This window comes from Eurosta solidaginis, chromosome 1 (assembly GCF_040869045.1).
Source record: "Eurosta solidaginis isolate ZX-2024a chromosome 1, ASM4086904v1, whole genome shotgun sequence".
Classification (NCBI taxonomy): Eukaryota; Metazoa; Arthropoda; class Insecta; order Diptera; family Tephritidae; genus Eurosta; species Eurosta solidaginis.
This window is the reverse complement of record NC_090319.1, coordinates 327,604,646-327,628,387: the sequence shown is the minus strand read 5'-3', so window position 1 is coordinate 327,628,387 and position 23,742 is coordinate 327,604,646.

Genomic DNA, 23,742 nt, shown 5'->3' with positions numbered 1-23,742 from the left:
ATTTTGATTTTAACATGCTATAAGTGAAGTACGCGAATAAATTAAATTGTGAAGAACTAGTACCATAGTAGTGCCTTTAATAAAGAAAAAAATATGTGTAAGGCGCGATAAACTCCGTGGAGATTTCAGGCCGAGCTTCTCTTCCAATTCGCATCGTGCTCCTTTTAATTTTTTCTTCAAATTGGTGGGACACTACCTATTGTTTTATGCCGACTCCGAACGGCATATGCTAGGCTGAGAGATTTTCATGGCAGAAATACACCCGGAGTGCTTGCCAAACACTGCCGAGAGGACCCCAGCGAGTTAGGGGGTTAGAATATACCCGCGGTAGGTATGTCTGTCGTAAGAGGCGATTAAAATACTAATTAGATTCAAGGGGTTGTATAGCGCAAACCTTTCAAGGGGTTGCCAGCGCAATATATAGCTTCTCCAACCCAATTTTCAACCTCACCTATCCCTGGCGAATCCTGTTTCATTAACAGCCGAGGCTCTGGTGACCCCGAACTCCCCATGGATCTCGGGGGTGAGAGGGCGGGATGGCTTAGAAGTTCGCATGTGGTCATAAAAAGCCGTTCCCGAGATGGTCTTGCTTGGTGCCGGAACGTGCCGGATCTGCATCCGGCAAAGGGCCAGCAATATTGATAACACTCCCCAAGGCCTTCGGGAAGTGCCCTTATCGCTACAACAACTTTCTTCTAATTGAAAAAACTTGTTTCTAAAATTTTGGAGGTTGCTTTTCTCTGGGCGTGATCCCAGTATCTTCGGTGTGGTAGGCGAAGCACCGTACCATCACACCACGGCGGTCGCTGTTAATAAAGAGTATTTTATATACATACTAGCAGACCCGGCAGACGTTGTTCTGCCCTAAATTTGGCCTATCTGCATATATTTTAAAAAGCTGTTTCCATCTAACTCTGCCCTCGCCCCCCTCCTCACTTTTTCATAATCCTTTCATTCACTCCTCCCTCCGTATTTTTCGCTTCATCTACCTCCATCTTCATCCCATTCTACCTATTTCGCAGTCTCCTTCTCTCTTTTCTCTTCTCTCAAGTTTTTCTCATTCTTCTTCATATCTTATTGCCAGTCCCAGAGGGTGGTATGTATTTTGTTCCAGTCCCAGACCCAGTCCCACTCCGAGTCTCAGTCCCTGTCCTAGTTCTAATCTCAGTCCCAGTCCGTCTCTGGTCCACTTCCCGGAAAAAAGGATCGTAAATACTAATATAGACAAATTTATATACCAAATTTGAGGCAAATCGAATAGGACGTATGTAAATAGGTATGTGGGTATTATTAATTCATGTCTTTATTTCGGCTTCGCATGCATATTTATCAGTTTTCCAGGTTGATGCGACTAAATGGAATGTCACAATGAAAACTACTTTAGAGCTCTCAGCAACAGCTGTTATTTGATATCCATATTTCCCACACATTCTAGGGGTATCCGGGTCCACGTTTTGACCTATATCTCGAGACCCTAGTCACCCAGCGGTATAATATATTACTCTGTACTAAAGCACTCATCAACAGCTTTCATTTGATATCCATATTGTGTAAACACATTCTAGGCATTCAGTGGTCCACGTCTTGGCTTATATCTCGAGATCCTAGTCACCCAGGGGTATGAAAATTACCCTCTACTAAAGCACACATCAACATCTTTCATTTGTTATCCATATTCCATAAACACATTCTAGGGGTACTCGGGTCCACGTTTCGGCCTATATCTCGAGACCCTGTGCGTCGATCGCAACCAAGCCTATGCAGTAACCACCGCGTGAGGTTTACGCAACTTGTGTGAAAGTTTGAACAAAATCGACCTACGCATCTCTTCAAACACCAGCGACCAACTAACACACATTTTAGCCTTTCTTTTTATATATGTAGATTTTTATTTTTCACACTTCACTATAATATTAAAACGAAATGCAGATATTCGTTGCTTCTGAAATTCGGCTTAAAAATTGCACATGGAACAACTAAAGACTCTCTTGAATTAAAAAAATGTCTTAGTACCTCTAAATCGCGGGCCCCCTCAGAAATCCCGGGCCCGAGGTAATCCCCTCAAAATTGGTTCAGTAGTTTAGGAGTCCATCGCCGACAAACAATGTGAGACGTGATTTTTATATATAAAGATAGAGTTTAAGTTTGTTTATTCGACAGTTAAGTGGTTCGAGCGATAACAGAAGGCGCAGAGTTATCAAAAAGTTCTTGAGTTTCACTACATTATGCTTACCACATTAAAAAAAATTAACTACAAACAACCATAAAATAAAACCACATTTGAATGACAGTACATTATTATATTAATTTTGGTTTTTATTAATTTAGTAAATTATTTCAGTTGCTTTTTCCACCAAAATTTTTCATAATAATATTTAGTAATAATAATAATATCTTAGTAATAATAATTTCTTAATAATCATTTAGCTTCATTATCAATATATGTATAATTATCATTAGTGAGTTTTATTATTATTTTTGTAGTTTTAGTAGCATTAGCATGATTTATAACATTTTTAATGTCATTTAATTCTATATTTTAATATATATATATATATATATATATATACATATACCTAAATATGTATATATATACATGTATGCATATTGGCATATTGTTGTTACTTGTGATTTCCTTAATTAGTATTTGATAAATTGTTTTTGAATGATTACATTTCTGTATTGGCTAATAGAGCTTCTTTGAAGTAATTCTTGTCAGAACTACATATATAGGTTTTTGTTTTTTATTTTTTTTTTTTTAACTAAGAGATTTGACTTTTTGTGTACTTTGTGAAGGTATTCTTGGTAACTTAATTTTTTTTTGTGAATTTGGTATTTTACTATCTTTATTACCTACTTTCTACTTACAGTTTATTGAAAGTTTCACTACGTTATGCAAACATATTTCTAAGTATTTAGTAAAATTTATTGTTCATATTGTTTGTGTAATATATATAAACGGTTTAATCGAGTTTTTGGCTATTACATTTTTTTTTAGTTTTTGGTTGAGTTATTTTTTTTCTGCTTTCTGTTCTTTCGTCAGTGAATTTGGTTCACCGCTTAGATTTGGGTGATCTTATTGTTTGAATTCTTATTGCATTTCATAAAGTAAATTAAGTTACTGTTTTTTTTTGTCTTTGATACCTAAAACAATTTGTGTGTTTTATTAGTTCGTGAGTTTTGTGTAATTGAAACTTTTCGAGAATTTGTCAATTTTTTAACCTCTTTTACAAATATATAAATTGTAAAGTTTGTTTAGAAATTTCTATTTATGTCTGCGTTATTTTCGTTATTGAACTTTTTCCTTGCGTTATTTAAATCTAAATCCGAAGCAATTTCGTATAGCGAAAAAAAATATAAATTTATGTTTGAAAATTATTTTTAATAAAACTTAAAAATGAGTTTTAAAACATGTCCTAGGTATAGTGCTGGCAAACCATCGATTTCGCTATCTGTAGTACGGCACTATTGCCGCCATAGTTTTGTGTGACTATCGATAGTTTATTGTTGTTTATCTGGGTAACAGAACATTTTTGGCTAGATTGAATTTTTTTGTTGCTTTTTTCTATTTCTTATTATTGTGCTTTATTGCTTTATTCCTCTTTGGGTTGTTTTGAGATAAAAGGAGCAACAAGTTTACCTGGCAACTATAGGCACTGACATCATCTATAATATTAGATAAATGAAAGCTAGTTTGTGCCAGGGTCTCTTGGAGCATGCTTTGTTCTTTATCTGCAATAAAAGACAACTACATTAATTCCGCATGGAGCCTGTCGGAAAACCGACGGATAATAATGGTGCTTTATATACTGTCCGATTTCATCGTTCTGCCTGGGAACGTTTACCAATAATCGTGTACGGCTAGATTTAAAAAAAGGTATTTGAGTTTGCGTCCGCAGCCACTCTGGCTAGATGAAGCATCCCTCGTTTTTCTCAGAGTGGTATTCTGACCGGTTTTCATATTTGTCCCTTCGTTTCTACTGGCTTCCGGAAACACTAAAAGTAATGCTTAGCCTAACCTCAACCTACCGAATGTCTTCTTAGGTACTGCAGACTAGTGACTCAGTCCAGTTAGAATAAAGTAAAACTATAGCCGATAGCATTAATTATCGATAGTTTTCCAACACTATTTAGGACTTTAAATTTAAAATTGAAAACTTAGAATTTTAAATTAAAACTTAAAACTTTTAACCTTAAGCTTAAACCTTGCAGCCTTAAGCTTAAAACTTATAGCTCATACCTTAGAACATAGAACTTTTGACTTTTGATTTAAAACTTAAAACACGAAACTTAAGACATAAATCTGAAACCCTGAAAGTTAAAATTAGAGTCTTAAAAACCCAAAATTTAAAACATATAACTTCAAGCTTACAGGTTGAAATTATAAATTCAAAACCTAAAGTATTAAAATAAAACTTATTACTTGAAATTTGAAACATAAAATTTAAAACCTAAAACTAAAAACTTAAATTAAATAATTTTAACTTGAAGCCTAAACTTATAAACAACAGTTAAAATCTAAAGCTTAAATCCTAAAACTACATAGTTGAAACTCTAAAACTTGAAACTTAAAACCTAAAATCTGAGACTTTGAACCTAAAACTTAAGCCTTGAAATTGCAAACCTAAAACTAAACACATACAACTTAAAGTTCAAACTTATAATTAACAACTTTGAATTTACAACTTAAAACTTAAACACAAAAAATTTGAATTTAAAGCTTAAAGTTTTAAACTCAAAACTTATGATTTAAAATGTATAGCTTAAATTTTTGTTATTGTTATTGTTGAGCTCAAGGACGGATTAAATAATATACTTTTATTTTGTTTTTATTTAATTTAATGTCAATATTTCGACCTCAGTCTGGGTTCAGAGAATGTTTGAAATATAATTTTTTTTTCACAAATTATTCTTTATAGCAAACACTTGCTTCGAAGTTTTTTGTTCTTATCATTCCCAGAAAATTTAAATGTATTGAAATATTTATACAGCTGGAGTACAGGTTCAACTACTGTCACAAATAAAAACTTCAAAAATTTGAATTTTTTGAGAAAGCACAGGAATTTGTTCTCAAATATTTGAAATTTTTTTATTTATCTTTTCATTTGTAGTACGAGTTAATTGAAAACCAATATTTGTTTTCATTCTCCAAAAATTTTTCTTCATTGCTCATACATATACATTTTTAACACGGTCTTTTGTGTGAACTAGTGTTTGGAATGGGCAGAATTTCACATATTGACAAAACAAAATTAGTGCAATACAATGCAGACAGAAATTTGTCTAAGTGTCTGCGTTGGGAAAAAGAATTAAAAGGACATCTCTTGGGAAACATAAAACGCCATTATGAAGCAGTGCATAAACATAAATTTGGCACGAATTTCTTCGAAACAGATCTGGTAAAAAGGCATCAATTAACGAAGGGATCATTAAAGTTAAGTAGGGATGAGTTTTGGAACTGCTTCGTTGGCTTAGTAACAGTTAAAAACATGCCCATTAGAATTTTTGGCGATGAAAAATATTTTAAGAGATTGCCTCAGCCATATAGCGATACCTACTGTTTAACTATAAATTCAAAAAAACATTACTGAGCATTTAAGCTCTTGTGCTACTAAAATAAAAACCCAATTAAGACATATTTTAAAAGATAGAACTGTAAGTCTTAAAATAGATGTGGTGAGCAGGTAAGAAGAGTAGGTAAGAGAATATTAGGAATAAACGTTCAATAACTGACTTATCTTGTTTGGTTGATTTTCCGACAGGGTGGATAAATGATGTATATTGGAACGATTTTCCGTCATCCCTTGTCAAATTTGGTTTTGAGACAAACCGGTTTCGGCGTTGTGCCATCATCAGTGTCGATTTTCGTTCTGATCTGTTGTTGTCATTTGTCCTGTATTTATAGTTCGTAGGTATATGAGCAGGTATTGTCAAATTGATGCTTGTGTATATTTAGTTATGTGTATGTGCTGTGTGTTCGTTCAGAACCGAGGGTGGTTTACTAGTCGATTTGTGTGGCTGACTGGGGTAGGTAGAAATCTGTGATTTTAGTCGTTTGACCTTCTTTGTCGGTTTTTTGTTTTGGTGTGTTAATTGTTTTGTGTTTATTTGTTGTTGTGCGTTTGTCTGTTGTACCTGTGTGATTAAGTTGTTTCCTGTAAACAAGTTTTAAAGGCTCGAATATTGTGTCAGAAATGGTGTTTATCTGTTCGTTTATTATTCTACCGTCGAATGTTTTCTGTTTGTAGATTTCCATGTTTTCGAGTACGTTGAGACGTCGGCCCTTTTCTTGTATGTGAAGAACCCTAACTGTTTTATTGATGTTTGCTGGGGAACATTCATTCTCGACCATGTGATTCGCGAAGTTAGACTCGGGTATAATGTTTGGATTCCGTATTTTTTTGTTGTAATCTCTAATATGTTCTCTGAACCTCGTTCTTATTTGCCGTCCTGTTTGTCCTATGTAACTATGCTGGCATCCGCAGGTAAGCTTGTATACGCCGTGGCTGCTAAACGGATCCTCTGAGTTAATGTTAGTTCTTAGTTTTCGCCCTAGATTGTTCGATGTTTTGAATGCTGTGTTAATGTTGTATTTTTTAAAGAAATTTGCCAATTTATATGTTGCTTTTCCAGTATATGTCATAGTCGTCCAGCTATTATTTTCTTTTTCATTATTTCTTTTTGGTTCTCCATTTGTCCTTCTGAGCTTATCTACTAGTGCTTTTTTTATATCCGTTGTTTGCAGCGATATTATATATGACCTCAAGTTCTCTCTTATATGCCTCTTGTGTAAGAGGTGTTCTTTCAAGTCTATGTACCAAGTGCCTTAATGCTACATTTTTATGATGTTGAGGGTGATTTGAGGTATTGTGTATTATTGTGTCGGTGGCCGTTGACTTTCTATATATGTCATAGTTAAATCTTTTGGCTTCTTTATCAATATTTATCGTGAGGTCTAGATAGTTGATTCCTCCGTCTTTTTCGGTTTCCATTGTAAATTTTATATTGCCGTGCTGTTTGTTGAGGTACTCCAGTACGAGCTCTTCGTTATTAGTAGTTAAAACGCATATTATGTCATCCACGTATCTAGCATAAAATGACACGCCTAATTTGGACTTCAGCTCCTGTATGTACTTTTCTTCCAGATTTTGCATGAACACTTCCATAAGAATTGCTGATGTGGGGCTTCCCATTCCAAGACCGTTTGTTTGTCTATATATTTTATTGTTGAATTTAAAATAGTTTTGACGTAAAGTGGTTCTTAGCGTATTTGTGATTTGCATACTTTTTACTTTGTTTTTTGTGTTATGAACTATTGTTGAGCTAACTATGTCCAAAGTCTCCGATAGTGGTATAGATGGGTATAGATCTTTTATGTCAAAAGATACCAATTTGCTGTTTCTTGTTAGCTCTACGGTCTCGAGTCTCTCTATTAGTTCTGTTGTGTTAGCTATTGCATATTCGTTCCTTAGCTCCAGAGTGTCTATCAATATCGTTTTTAAATATTTGGACAGTTTGTAACATGGTGCCGTTTTAAAATTAATGATGGGCCTCATTGGCGTGTCCGGCTTGTGGATTTTTGGTAGCGCAACCAGTGGAGGAGCCGAAGGGTTCATTTGGACCAATCTATGTGCCATGTTAGAATCTACTATATTTGTTGCATTTTTTATAGCAACTTTGATTTGTTTTTGGTATTCATCTGTGGGATCCTCTCTCATTCTACGACATTTCATTTCCTCTATGAGATCCTCGGTTTTGGATATATATTTCTCTTTTTCGATTAGCACAGTGGTGTTTCCTTTGTCCGCTTTCAATACATAAAAGATTATAAAACTATGATCCATACAATTGTTATGATTCAATTACGACAAAGGCATAGCTCAAGTTTCATCAAAGATGAAATATCAAAATGCTTAGATAGTTACAGAATATGCATAAAACAAATATATTCCACAACCACTGACAATGGATCCAACATGATCAAGGCATCCAAACTCTTGCTTCGCGATGTAGAAGAAATCCAAACTGAGTTCGTGGACTATGCTTCAGATACAGAAGAAGAATACTATACAATGCCATAGCTTAATGAGAGGATATAGTCTCTGTTGCCAGTTGTAAGATGCGCTGCACACACGCTTCAGTTGGCTACCACATGACTTTTTTAAAACTGTGCATAAGGACTTAGAGGCTTGCAGATTCAGTTGTAAAGAAACCAAGATTATCCGTCAAAAATTGCCACAACATAGCAAGTATTACGATGCCACCAATAGATACAATAACTCGGTGGAACTCTACATTTGATATGATGGAAGCTTTATTAAATTTAAAAGACTATTTCAATACAAATGATATAGAATTTGAGTTCGATGTTGAGATTAATTGGCATTTTATAGCAAATTTTTGGTTCTGCATTTAACCCAATGTCAGAATGCTGTAACCGTCTTTAGAAGGAGCAATATATTATTGGCGATTTTTACCGGGACTGGCTGGTATGCGAGGTCAAATTGAAAAGAAAGTGGAAAATGAATACGCGGTACAGTTATGAGAGTTCATACAAAAGAGGAAAGCAAAGTTACTGGAAAATATCACATTGCTATATGCATTGTATTTCGATCCGCGCTTCAATTTTTTCGAATCAACGTATTACAATGACGAGCAACGAAAAGTAGCTATGGTAAAAACTATGTACATCATATATGTAAGTTAAGGGTCGTTTTTTCGCTGTTCGTTGTCATTAAATGGACATTGAACAAATGGCCCTGAAAAGTTTCGATATCCATTCGCGCGTAATCTAATTTAAATACAATTTTTTCAGGCACATATATTGAAGACTTATTCAAATACAATATCAGTTAAAAAGTTTTCTAATGAAGCATGTAGTGGCACAGCTTCTAGCTTTGTAAATATTCAGCCTGATGACCCGTATGGACATTTAGAGGAAGAATATAATCTACAAAAAAGTGATACAATACCAACATACATCACCATTCGACAGAAACTGGGGAAGTTGACTTATCATGAGAGGACTCTATTTCATACCAATGTTCTCAAATACTGGAAAAACTCTGCGGCGGACAGGGAAATAGAAATAGCATTCTAGTCAGGTGTCTGTTGAGAGAGCCTGCAGTGCTTTAACAACTATCCTTACAAAACAAAGAGCAAATCTAAGTGGCGACTCAATCAACAATCTCTTAACTGTTAAACTGAATGAAAATTTGCTACATTTTGTCCAATTTTAAACAAATTATAGATATGTATATGTCTTCATAATTTTTATCCTTCACAACTAATTATAGCGGTTATAAACAAAGTCGGGTGGCAAAACCAAAATTCGGTCGTACGTTATTGTGTACACTATCTTCTTCTTTGGTACTTAAAATGAAAAAAAGTGTTTCCGAAGTGTCCGCGAACCGAAATACTTGTCGGCAAGCCTGTACACTTGTTTCCATTAGGAAATGAACGATGCCATGGCATCGGCATCCCAGCCTTTCCTACTAAGGGCCCGGCCACTTCATATGTTTTTCATAGCATTTTTACGTTTGTCAAGGTCGTCAAGAAAAGGCGGTCCGCTCATACGAGGTTTTTTCGTTTGGCAATTCATTGCAACTGTTTTTATATTGCAAGTCCAAAATCTAAAGAAGAACTCTGTAATCCACGCATCACTTTATAAAGCAAACCACTTATGCCCTTACAGGCGTCCATCGTGGTGAACAGTCGGCGAATATTTCGGAGTGGACTCATTGAAGCTCCGCTAAAATCACAATCTCCACACCTTTAGCTTAACGTGTCTCAAAAATAGGTTGCTTATGTTCCTCAGAGCGCGGGATCGAGAACGCAATAGCTCTCGCAGCACATATAAGTATCTGCTGAAATACCTTAGATAAATAGATTCCCCCCTATTGATGAAGAAAGTATAAGAATGATTAAGAATGTGTAAAAAAAAAATAATTCAGTTGTATAAATGAAATGGAAGCAGAATATTTGTCAAAATTGTGTAAAGGCATAAATGAATGTCAAAAAAAAATTTTTTTTTCGGAATTTATAACATATTTAATTATTCGTCAGTATCGAATGAAAACAAATGTTTGTTTTAAAAGGGATTCGCAGACGGTATAATAAAATTAAATGAGTGAATTTTAATTCTTTGTAAAAGAATTTTCTCTGAACCCTGGTCTGAAGTAATCCTCAGGATTGCAAAAAACAAAAAAAAACTTTTTAAAATTGAATTAAAAACAAATTCAAACGTCAAATTATGATACAAAACTTTTAATTTGAAATTGTATTCTTCAAATTTTCAAACTGACAACATACAATTTTATATTTTAAGCTGCAAACAAATGCGCTTAAATTGCACATAAAATATTTGAAATTTATTATGTAACACTGAATTTTTATTAAACAAATTAGTTATTAATATTGTTTATACACAACAATAAAGCTTTAATTGTTTTTTCTGAACACTTAAACCGGACTTTTTTTCTACTTATATTTAATTTTTTTTTCATTAACATGTATTTTTTTTATTTTAAGTATTTAGGTTTTCATATCTCTCTTATTTGTCTCTTTTAATGCCACATATTTTTATTTCTTACTTCATTTCCTTAAAGTATAGCCTTATTTACTAATTATTTTTTAAGATATAATTTTCATATTCTTCTTCTTATATTACTAATTTCAAATTATTTTTAAAATCAACTTCATTTTATCTAACTGTCGTAGTAAAAACTCAAAAGCGTACTCTAAATAAATCTAATAAATAAAATGTGCGTTTCTAAGCATCTCGTAAGAACTCAAAATATTTATTGCATCTACTTTAGTGTCTGTGAAATAAAAGCATAAATAAAACTTATTATGCATTATGATATGAAATCGATTTGTTTTGGCGAAAAAAAACAGCTTTTAGTTTATTGTTTCTACATTTTAAAGCGTTTTTCATTCTCTGCAATACTCCATGTAACAATTATCAGTAAATGTAAAGTTCTTTTTTTATGAGAACTTCGAAAATTTACAATCATTTTACATACCTATGCAAATTTACGTAACTACTAATTTTCATTTTTAATTTCCTATCAAAAATGTCGCATGTATGGTTGTTATAAATGTTTCTAAATTATTTAGGTAAGTATTGGTATAAAATTTATTTAGCTTATCTTTCCGTTTGCATATTCACTTAAAAAAGTTTTCTTCTTCATTAACGGCATTTTTTCACTGCTGAACTTTTTTAAATCAATGATATTATTACAAGCAACCTCACATACAAATATTTTATTTATTTTTTTATTTACTTTTAAGAACACATAATTTTCATTTTTGTTTTTCCTTTGCACTAAACATTGTAAATACTAGTAATAATGATAATAATGATGTTTCACTCCCGACTTAAGCTTTATTTAATTTTTTCGTGCTTTACGAATTTTGCCTTTTTCTACGCAAGTTGTTTCTTTTATCAAACCAGCGTCATTCTGCGTTGGGAAATTGTGTAAGCGGGTGCTTTCTTTAATATGTTTTTTTTTTCTTTTTGTAAATGAATCAATACATAAATAGGCCATAACGTGATATGTATTTGAAATTTTTTTACATAAAACCATTCGTTTTAAATATACTTGATCGTTTTTTATATCTTCAAAGAAATCTTTCTAAATAATACAAATTTTCTAAAATATCTTCAATTAAATATGGTGTGTACTTTTATTTGTATATTTAATTATAATTTTCATGTTGTTGTTTTTTTTTTTTTTATTCACTGTGAGTCATTCCATGTCAAATACACCAATAAATTTTACGAACCTCATCAAATTGTTATACGATTGGTCTAAAAATTTCATGTCGGGCCTACGCCAAAACTCTAAATTTATATTGGTAAACAGCCTTGCTCACTGTACGGGGGAATCAAGAATGTAAACGCAAGGTAAGTTAAACGTAAACGTGGTGCTTGGTAGTGTTATGCTGTGTAGGCATATGTTGTAGCTGTGTTCTCGACGAGGTACAGACGAGTTATCGAGTTGCTAAGTGTTAAGAAATTTGCTATCGACAACAAAGCTTATCGATGAGTTATCATTTTTTTCGTAGAGTTATCGGCTGATTATCGAAAAGATGTCGTTTTATTACATAGAATTAATCGATTACACCTATCCCCCGATTTACACGGAAGATCGGTTCCAGACAAAACCGTGTAAAGTGAAATCTTCGTTTTCCTATACAAAAACCATGTAAAGCGAAAAAACTACCCAATTCAGTCATTTATTTAAATAAAACAAAACTAAAACATCTTAATTAAGGTTCACGAAAAGATAACTCAATCGATAACTTACCAGTTCAAACCAAAAAAAAACGTAATAGTAAAAATTATGGCTTTTTGTTCAAATTTTAATCAAACGATTTTCCTTCCACATGAACTACATATGTACTCTGCGTTTGGTTATGTACATACATATTGACAATAAGGGAATCCCTCAATATTGCAATCAGTGTTGCCAAGGGGACTCAAAAAGGTTTTTACTGATTTGTGAATATTCGGAGTTTTTCAAATTTTGCTGATTTATGAACCGTGTAAAAGCGAAATCGTGTAAAGCAAGTACCGTGTAAATCGAGGGATAGGTGTATTTATTTGAAAGTTATCGATTTGTTATGGATTTTATATGGCACTGTTCCAAACTTGTTATGGACGTGTTACCAATTTGTTATTTGGAAGCTATCGATATGTTATAAAAAATTTATCGATGATTCTTCAAAAAATTTGCAATATATTATCAAATTTGATCCAATTGCTATGAAAAAGTTGTGGATTTGCTGTCGGCATGTTATCGAAAACTTGGTGTTGCCGGCTATTGTGTATAAAAGCGACACAAATACTACCAGAAACCAATGATTCCTTCCAGAATATGCTGCTATCCTTAACAGACAGAGAAACTGAATAGTTAGTTATCATAACCATGACTTCTAGATGACGGATGTTAACGCCAATATTGTTAACCATGTTAGCAAACACGACTACGTCCGTGTAGTTGCGAATAATATCACAATAGCACGCTTGTACGTGTCCCCAAATGACCCCATTCAAATGTTCCGAGACAAGCTTGGACTTATTGAAGACGACACCTAAGTGACCTAACTGGTAACATGGCAAAAACGAAGATCGTCATCCACACAAAGAGGCAGATTCCCGCTATGAGGAATATAATGGTTGGTGACCAGCCAATTGAAACACGTACTTCAACTAAATATCTCTGCGTGAAGCTAGACAGTAAGCTCACGCTCTCGAAGCACATACGAGGAGTCTGCAAAAGGGCTGCGCACACAACACTTAACCTCAAATCGATCAATGTAGCCTAAGAAGATTATTTGAAATACATATTCAAATTAATTTAGAAGTCCGAAGCCTTTTAGGACCATTTAGCAAATAATATAAAGGACTTGCCCTACAAATTATTTTCTTACCTACGTCGAAGCAGTAGTTTCCTAGTAAACTAGTTGGTTTTTCATGGAATGGCTCCCTTTATATGGTTTCTGTTATGACATTATTTATGTTCTTTATTTATTGAAGTGATTTCAACTATTTTCTGTGTATTAGTTATTTATATTAATTTATTTATTGGTTTTAATATAAATTTGCTGCTTTGTTTTATTACTGTTAGGAATTGTGATTTGTTTATCGATTTTCCATTATTTTGTTAACATAATTTGTTTGTACATTAAGGACTTTTATTTTTTTATTATTCATGTTTTATTTAATTTTTGTATATACTTCAATTTTATGTTGATTATTTTTTGTTGTTATTAAATGTTTACTAATAGTTAATTAATTTAATTGGTTTCTTTAAGTTTTGTTTCATTGTATTTTGTTGTGTATTTTCTTTATTACATATTCTTTTAAATAATTATTTATTTACTTGTATAACAACTTTGCTTATAAACTTTTTTTCTATATTTAGCTCGTTATTTATTTCCTTTATATTTTTTCAACGTCTTTTCGTTATTTTTTTTTTTATTATTTTTTGTTTGTTTATTTTTATTTTAATTTCTTCAATTAGTTTTTATTCATGTATCAATGGTCTATTTAATTAATTTTTATTTATTTATCCATGTTTTATTTGTTTGATTGAGAAATGAGTATCAATTTTTTAAACATTTCATCGCTTAATATTTTCTAGAATGCAATTCGCTTTACTAAATAAAATAAATAATTGGGTATATTGCAAAATTATCTCTAGCTGTTTTTATTTAATAAATTAGCTTCAACATATATTTTAGTTAACGTGTTCTTTTTTCCTTTTAGTATTTTCCTATTTTTATTATTATTGTGTATGCATGTATATATTTATTTACTGCTTGTCTTTATTTTGTTTATTTAATTTAAAATAATTTATGAGTCTTTGTTCTTAACTTTCTGCCAACCATCACTTTCACTATCAAATAGCTTCACTCTTCACATTCATATTCTTTTTTTTTAAATAACAAATGCTCTTCTTTATTATCAGATGTCATAGCTGATATATAATTTATTTGTATTTGCATGCCTGTTTTATTTTTAACTATTTCGTTTAACAGAAATATCGTCTGAATTATTATAATTTCTTCATATACTTAATTATAACTTCATAATGATTACATCGATACGAAAACTATTATAAAATAATTTTTTACTCAGGCTAATTCAACATAAGAATCTACAAATACTTTTACCAAATAAAATTTACGAAAGCTTTGTGTACTCTCCTTGTGACATGTTAGCATGCTGAAGACCAACTACAGTTCTGAGCAGAGCCTTCTCTAGAACCAAGGTTGGTTAACATGCGCTTGAGAGAACCAACGTTTCTGGGTTATATGAAAGCGAGATATATGGTCGATATTTGAATATGTTAAATAAATTATTATTAAAATCGATGATCGAAGAGCAAGTATTTTTTTATCTTTTGCAACCATTTTTTTTTTTTTTTTTTTTCATGATTAAACACACTTTTAAACTGATTTTTCGGTAGTTTTTTATTCAGTTGATATTCATATGCTGGGTTATTTTTCGGTTGAAACAAAAATTATTTATTCGGTAATCGGTTCTAAGTTTTCGAAAGTAAAACTCTGAAAAGCAAGTGTGTTCACACATTGCGAAAATACTTATCGTAAATAGCATCACGAATGAGATATCCCGGTACTCTTAAGGCGAAACTCGAAGTCGTCAAGTATTTTCCGAGGAATACAGGGTGCATTCCTAAAGTACTCTGAAAAGGTTGCGGAGAATAATTGACAGCCATTCCCTAATTTTTCCCATATTCCCTTTATTCGTTCTTAAGATATCATGTGTTTACAATGAATATAAACATTTTTTTTACAAGGATTGTATCAGGAGTGAAATTCACATACATGTTCCAACAACATTCGCGTGTGCAAATTTTATAATTTTTCCCTAATATAAATAGCAAAACGAAAATTTTCATAAAGTGATTTGAACCTATCTTGCTTATCAAATATATATAAATACCATTCATATAATGGTGAATTGATCAAGTTCTGTTGAACGCGCCGAAAAATATTCCAAACAATGTTTGATTATACCAAATTGTGTATACAAATACTAGCAACAAAATGCCAAGACTTAGAGACAAATTATATTATGCGTGCAGCAGGTTGTCCTAGTGAATAAAGGCGTCTTTGCCTTAACACCAGTATGTATGCAGCTGTATTCGAAGCACAGCATCCGAAAAGTTAGCTGATGAAGAAATGACACTCAGAAACATGTCCTAGTAACCAATCGCCACGTGCGCGTTTTGTAATTGTTTCCTTCGATATATTTGCTATTTAAAAACTTTAAAAGTATTCTACTACCTCATAGTTTGGATTTGAGATTATTCGCGGACATTTTGTTTGGTCAAACGATGTGTGAAAATTGAGGAAATTTACTGTTTCTGGATCATGTATTTCAAGATTTTATGTTTCTGAGAACAATTGCTGAACTGTAGGAACGTGTAAATTACCCCTTAAATGCACGTAGGCCGGACAATATACCCCACTTCAAGAGAAAAAGCTTCTTAATTTCCCCTAAGTCTGGTGTTTTATGTAGAGTAGACGAATTTGTACTCGAAATTCTTTGAACAACGCTTTGTCCTAATCGTATCACCGTATCTCGTCTCTCGATTGGAAAACACAGTAAATCAAAAAAAACCTGCTTAAGCTGTAAAGGTTCTTAGATCATGTGCAAATCCTGCGATATTAAATTAACAAAGTTGATTTTTAATATACAATGCTTATTATGGGCATACTAAACATACACCAAGTCTTCTGCCGTAACACATATGTACTTATAATTTAGGCCTCGCCGTGTCCTGCGCTCGCGAAAACAAAGCTTCAGCCACTAGGCAGCCGAGTAAGCAGATCTCGAGACAGCAATTAAGCTAGATCCCACAAAACTTTAAGTATCTGCGAAGAGGGCAGAGTTATTTAAAAACATAAATCCTGGCACCTAATTGGGGGTTTTTCATTTCATCACCAAACAAATTCTGGTAATAGGTACTATGGGCACATTATGATTATATGAGGTCTTTATTGACCGGCCTGTTCAACCCTACCTAACCTTCACTTCAGGGGTTTAACAAAGCTCTTTGAAAAATATTTACTACGAAAAGTTTCTCTATTTTTCCAAGCTTCCATTGTTTTGCTATCGAAAATAAATTGAATAAATTCAAGATTAGATACGCATAAATAAAATTTCTGCGTAAAATATACGTTCGTCATTTGCTTTTATGTCTTTACAATTGGCTTGAGCCACAAAACCATTAATGCAAATATTGCATATGACAAATGATATTTTCCCAAAAGAATATTATTAAAAGCAGAAATACTTAAAAAAACATAGCAAACACGAAAATCAAAGTAAAAACATTTTCGGAGAAATAGCGCAAGTTAAAAAAAATTATAGCACCACAATAAAAAATATATGATTCCACATAAATCACACAAGTGTTAAAATGATACCATTTAATTCAACAAAACCAAATTCGTAAAAATATAAACCAAAGTAATTCAACAGCAACAATGTTAATAACAAATACAAATACCGGGAAAAGAAATTTACCAATTACATAAAGTTTTTTTTTTTAATGATTTCACACATAAACAGAGAAACCTCCGCTAACGGACACCTTTATTAGATGGAAAACTCTGTTGGTCGGATAGTTTGCTTTTAGCAAGTTTTTAGAAGAAATTGTACTCCGTAAGGTTGATACTCTTTTGGCTGGAGGCGGACAGCTATTTGCTATGAAATAAGATGAAAAACATCTACTGAAGGGGCATCAGTCTTATAACGGCGGACACAGAGACTTTTTTCATAACAAATTACTCAAAAACCTCGCTTGGCCCGACGCGAACTCCTCGTAAGCGGCCGAGTTGAGAGAATATAAACGTTCATAGGCACAAACTGACGTTTATAAAACGTTGTGAGGCTTCCTGATTGCCTGAAGTTAGGCAAGGTTATCTATTATGTTATCAGACGTTTAATTGACGACCAAACTAAAAACCTCAAAAACCAGGATATATGTTTTAAAATAACTACGACCTCTTGGGAAATACTAGACGTTTTCTAGGACCCACCCTAATAGCTGCTTTTATTGGTGCAAATTAGATTATGACATGGTTGCACACTTTTCCTTCTTAGTTGATCATGTACAGCTCTTGTAAAATTTTCTATTTCGGAACTCTATATTGATTGCAAGCTTCTCCCGGTTCCAAAGAAAGACCTAGTGCTTAGGTTAGGTTGAACTGGCCGGTGCTTACTTGTACTCTAATACAATTTGTTATGAGAGATTATCGTCTTTATGGCCGTCTAATTGTCAAAAAAATGTTATTGCGACTGCAGTTTACATTCTTTATCTCTACTGCTTTGGATACGTCTGCCCCTTGCGCCTGAAATACACTTTACTAATCATCCAGCTTGTACGATATGCTTATCAGTATACTTATCTATTGGCATTCACGTGTATTGTACCTTCCTACATTTCCGCGCCCTTGCCCCACCCTTCCACATCTAATGGGAATCTAACATCTCCAGTGAAGCACGAGCATACAAACTTTTCAGAGTAATGTAAAGAAAATTGTGTCTTAGAATAGAAGGTTAAAATAGAAGTTTGAGAGTAGTAAATCTATCATATAATAAACAAATTTTAAAATAGCTACCCACTTCCTTGAGCGTACCAAAGTTGACTGACAGTGAGTGTGTCTGCCCAAGGAAGGCTTCACTGTATATGTGTGTTTGTAAATATTAAATTAGCATTGTTTTTGTGTTTAGTGCGAAATTCGCTATAAGAGCAATTAATCGTCACATTGAATAATTTTGGCATATGACAAAAAAAAAAATGCTTTTCGGTGAAAGCTATGTGAAACCGCTTTGATCACGGAATAGTTGAATAACGGGTCTACCACGTTATCCCCAAAATCAAAATCCCCAAAACAAAATCCCCAAAATCATAATCCCTAACACAAATTCCCATTTTATGTGTGAAATAAATTCAAATTAGGTTTAAAATCGCCGCGACCAAAAAAGGCTAATAATCCATACCAACTTTCTGCATAGGCGGCCTTCGGCCGCGCTTATAAAAAATAACCCTGGGCTACGCCATGCCAAGTCCGGGTGTGTGGTATATGATGTCCTTCTGCGTAGTACACGCTTCTGTTAGCTTGTTCGAATTAGAGCGACTAGCAGTCCTATATATGGATAAGTAAAAATATGTATTGCCAAAACGTGAATATATAGTTATACATACATAAATATGAATGAAAGAGGAAAGAGATATAGCTATTTTTTACAAGGTCATGATGTTTATCATAGCACTTGGATTTTGTGTTTGGGGATTTTGATTTTGGGGATTTTAATTTTGGGGATTATGTGTTTGGGTATTTTTTTTCTTTGGGGATTTTGTGTTTGGGTATTGTTTTTTTCGGGGATTTCGTGGCACTCCCTTGAATAACAAATTAATTGATCTTCCCTTTTTAATACAATATAACCATCAAAGCAATTGTTGTTAAATAAACACCTTTTAAAAGTGAAATACAAATTTAAAAATTTTTAACTTTCGTGAATTTTTTGTCATTCATGATTTATTTATTTATTTATGCTTATCAAGCAATAATAACATTTTCTTTAGCTTTAATTTTTTATTTTTGTTTTATGTTTTAAACTACATTTTTTTTTAATATATGTATGTATGTACGTGTATACTTAATTATGATAAATTTTTTTTTATTTTGTATAAAAATATAAATTTTTATTATGTTTGATATTTGTATATGTTTTATAACTTTCTAGAAGTACATACATATGTCTATACAAAAAAAAAACATAAAATTGTATATTTAAATACAATTTTATGTTTTGTTTGTGTTATAATTAGACTATTTACTAACTAATTTTCTACGCATTTTGTAATATTTTCTACTTATACTTACTTGATTTTATTTGACTCTAGTATTTTATTTGTCGATTATATGGCATATATCTTTTATATTATTATCATAATTAAACTTAATTTACACATTTATGTAGCAATTTTTGTATGTTATAGGTATATAACTACTTTATCAAGTGATTGATATTTGTAAGATTTGTTTTTTTTAATATGCAATACTTATTTTAGTTTCTTTTTTGTTGTACACTAGGTATATGTCAATTGAAGCTCTCTGTGAAGCTTTGAAGTGATAAAAGGATAATAACAAACTATAACAAACCTTTGGAATAAAAGAAAAATTTCCAAAAACAAACCAAATAAGAAAGTCTAAGTACGGGTTAAACCGAACATTACTTACCCAGCTATGCACTTGAAACTAACTTTTTTAAGGTTAGACCATTAGGAAAAGTGGGCGAAGTATTGAACCGATTTTGATTATCTTCCCTCAGTCTTTGTAATTTGGAAGGATAGTGTACCTGCCAAATTTCAATGTAATATCTTTAACGGCTTTTGATTTACGGCTTGTTAAACTTCCAATTTTTTTTTTCTAAATGTGGGTAGTGCCACGCCTATATTCCAAAATTTTTTGGAATTTGTGTTTTACGTCATACAACCAATCCACCTACCAAATTTCATTAGCTTAATTTAAATTTATTTAAAATTTATTTGTGAATTATCTAACTTTTTCCATTTTTCTAAATTTTCGATATCGAAGAAGTAGGCGTGGTTATCTTCGGATTTCGCTCATTTCCAATACCAATCTATTCTGGGTCCAGATAAGCCCGCACACCGAAATTGCTGAAGATATGTCAATATTTGCGCAAGGTATCGTGTTAGCAAACGGACAGATGGACGGACATGGCTCAATCAATTTTTTTTTTCGATACTGATGATTTTGATATATGGAAGTCTATATCTATCTCGATTCCTTTATACTTGTGCAACAACCGCTATCCAATCAAAGTTATAATACCCTGTGTATATAAGTACAGCTGGATATAAAAAAAAATTATAATTAGAACGAGAATATATGTAAACACTTTTTTTAATTTTGTATCAGAAATCATTTGCTTAAAAAAAACTGGAAATAGTCCAAAAACAACCGCAATGTAGTCAAAGAGAAAATCAGTATCGAAATAGTTCATGCATGCCAAAATAACTGCAAAAACAGTTCTGAAATGATCTAAAAATAGTCTCGAAGGTTTCTAAAAATAAACTTTCTTGTATGCTCCCAAAACTATACGATCTAAATCCGAAACTTGACGTTGTCCCAACTTAGACCAGGGAAACTTCCTATTCGAACTCGCCGCAAAAAATTTTGAACTCAAGTTTGCTTCCATCTCACCTCACAAGTCTTAAAAATACTCTCGAACTGTGGCCTTAATTCCATAGAATAACAATGTGCTTAGTACTTTTTTTCTTAGATAATTGAGGTTTGTAATACTAAACAGAAATTTTAACTGATATGTAAATTTATATTAATAAGAAATAACACGCCACTTATTACTTAAAATTTCTAAATAGATGTGACACACTGTTCTAGTAATTTCACAAATTTTTTTTAAATATTAGCTCTCAGGTAATGTCCATTGTGAATTCATACATAATGATAATTAATACATAATAATAATTCATACATAATAATTCATTCATAACGAATTCACAATGGCAATGTCTCTTAAAAATTACTTTTCATTCTTCTTTTTTTATATTCGTTAACAAACAAATGACACGTTTTTATATTTTATGCTAATTTAATTTAAGTGATTAAATAAAGTGAACAGTTTTTATTCTGACTCTCCGTTCACCCATAGTAATAGTCAAAAGCCTTGAAGGTAAAGATTAATTTTAATAATTCCAAAGAAGCAAATGCGTACCAGCATCAAAAAATGGTGACCTCGAAATTGAAAATGGTTCTTCGCATCATCTCGCTACCTTTTTTCCATCAAGCTCACCACCATTTAAATGAGCTCCCGCTGCAGGCGTTGTTATTATAATTTATGCCAGATTGCCGGTACTACAAATGTGCAGTATAAATATAAAAGCGCGATTTACTACTATAGACTTTTGGTTTACCGCATCCGGGATTACAATCGTCAAAGAAAGGACAGCTACTATATTGGCAGCTCCCACCGTCATCGCTCAACTCAGCGATGTTATAGCTTCACTCTCACAAGTCGACCGCTTCGATTAGGCGAAGGGCAAATTTATAGAGAAATTTGCAGACAGGGAGTGATGATTACATAGAGGGGATGGGATAAACGAGAAAGGGATAGGATTAAAATGGTTATCCCTAGTGTACTTAGAATTGTGCTATGAAATACGACGTAGGAAGGCACAATCCTTAGAGAAGCTGATCTGAAAGGCTTATGGATGAAGCGTGTATACGAATTTGCTCATTCTGTTGTAGCCGCATCGTCAGGGATGGCCACAGAATTTACAAAAATTGATGACTCCGTCATAGATGCTATAACGCCAGCTGAAATTAACAAAATCAAAGCGAAGCATACAAATGAGATCACAGAGCTTCGTACAGCTGTTATGGAGTTAAACAAAAAGTTCGAAAAGCAGTAACAAATAGAATATGAACGGATTATATAACTGATTTTTGAGCTGTGACCGTCAGCGTTCCAAAAAGTGCATAGAGGCAACTCACAAAATTGCATTTAACTGCTTAGATCAGATAAACATCGGATATGGAGTTATTGACTGTCCAAGTGAGTGTTGGCCCATTCTATGGTCAGTGGTTCTTTCGAATTGATTTACATAAAAAGGCCCCAGGTATTTCAATTTGGCATACAAATAATATACTTACCCGTGCTTTGATTATTACACATGCACTAATCTTAGAAAAATCGACAACAGTTAATTATGCGTTCACCTATGTCCCATCCCTAAGAACTAGGTTATTAGCTGTTAAATCAGCTGGTCAGCCACCTCTTTTATAACATTTCACTTTTATTGCGTGTTCCGATCTAGGGATGGCAACCTAGACATGATTCTAAGTCGTGAAAAAAATCGGATTTTGCTTGTTAGCTCTTTTTCGATTCTATTCAAAGCCTTGTAAATCTTAGTATAATCCAAATAATTTTCTTTTTAATTCTAAGTTCATATGGCTGTTACTGAAAATATCTTTTTGTATGGATGATGAAATTGAACTTTGTTAAACAAGTTCTTCAAACTACTTTACAGATGATAGCTTCTCCCAAAAAAATCGAATGGAACATTATAAGAGATGCATAACGCCAGCAAAGCTTTGAAACAAGTGCAACTTTTTTGTAAGTGGTATGTGTGTGCATGGAAAATGGCAATAAAAGTTTCAGCATAGAACGTGCACAAGAGTTGTTTACTGTTTCAAGTAAAAGCGAAACTGATACAGTTATAATTTGCTGAATCGTAATCGCTGCGTTTACACGACATGCAGTGAATACCGAAGAGTTTTCAGTTGCTCTGCGAAACTCTCAAGGGCACCTCTGTTCTAATTTCATCAATAACATAGTAGGGAAGTTCGCTTTGTTTTGCAATCCGTACACGCATTGCACGGAATGCATAAATTGCGCGGATTGTAAAGTCACAACAATAAACTACTAGCAAAAAATTATATGTAAACCTTAAAAAAATGAAAATGAACCCTGCTTCAACGTTATTCCTCTATTTCGCTAACGAGAATAATAGTTTTTCATATTTCTTCTTCATATTTTGTTGTTTTATGTGTAATTTTTTCGATACTGCTTACCGATGCATGCTATAACTTCCCAATGGGAGCTATTGCATAGCTGTTGTTGGAAATTGTGGGGAATAGGGCTGATTACATTCACGAGGGCGGTGTAGCCGCCACATCTGTCATATTATTTTTACACATTTTCTTATGAGCACATGTTCTCAGAGCAGCACGACAATCAATCACGAAAACTGTTGTAGCCAGATTAAACCTAATTCTATTTTTGGGAAGCGACAGTGAGTGGCGTCCTTTTTATTTTGTCAATAAAATCTAAAATAGAAGTAAATGACAGATAATAAAAGCTAAAATTGTTCTTTTGAGAGTTTTTTAAATATAATTAATATTTTTTTTCTAAATTTTTCGCTTTTATTTGCTGTAATTTATATTGGTTCCTGCCGCTTTCAAAGTAAACCAAAAGCTAATGCTTGGCTACGGTTGTCGCCAAGCTTTGCTTTATTGTGGTTGTGGTTTTTATACGCCATGTTGAATGTGATCAGCCCTAATATTAGTAATACCGATAGCTACGCACACATGTACACAATAGCTAAAAGAGTAGACGACATTACACACACATTTACACAGCAAAAAAGA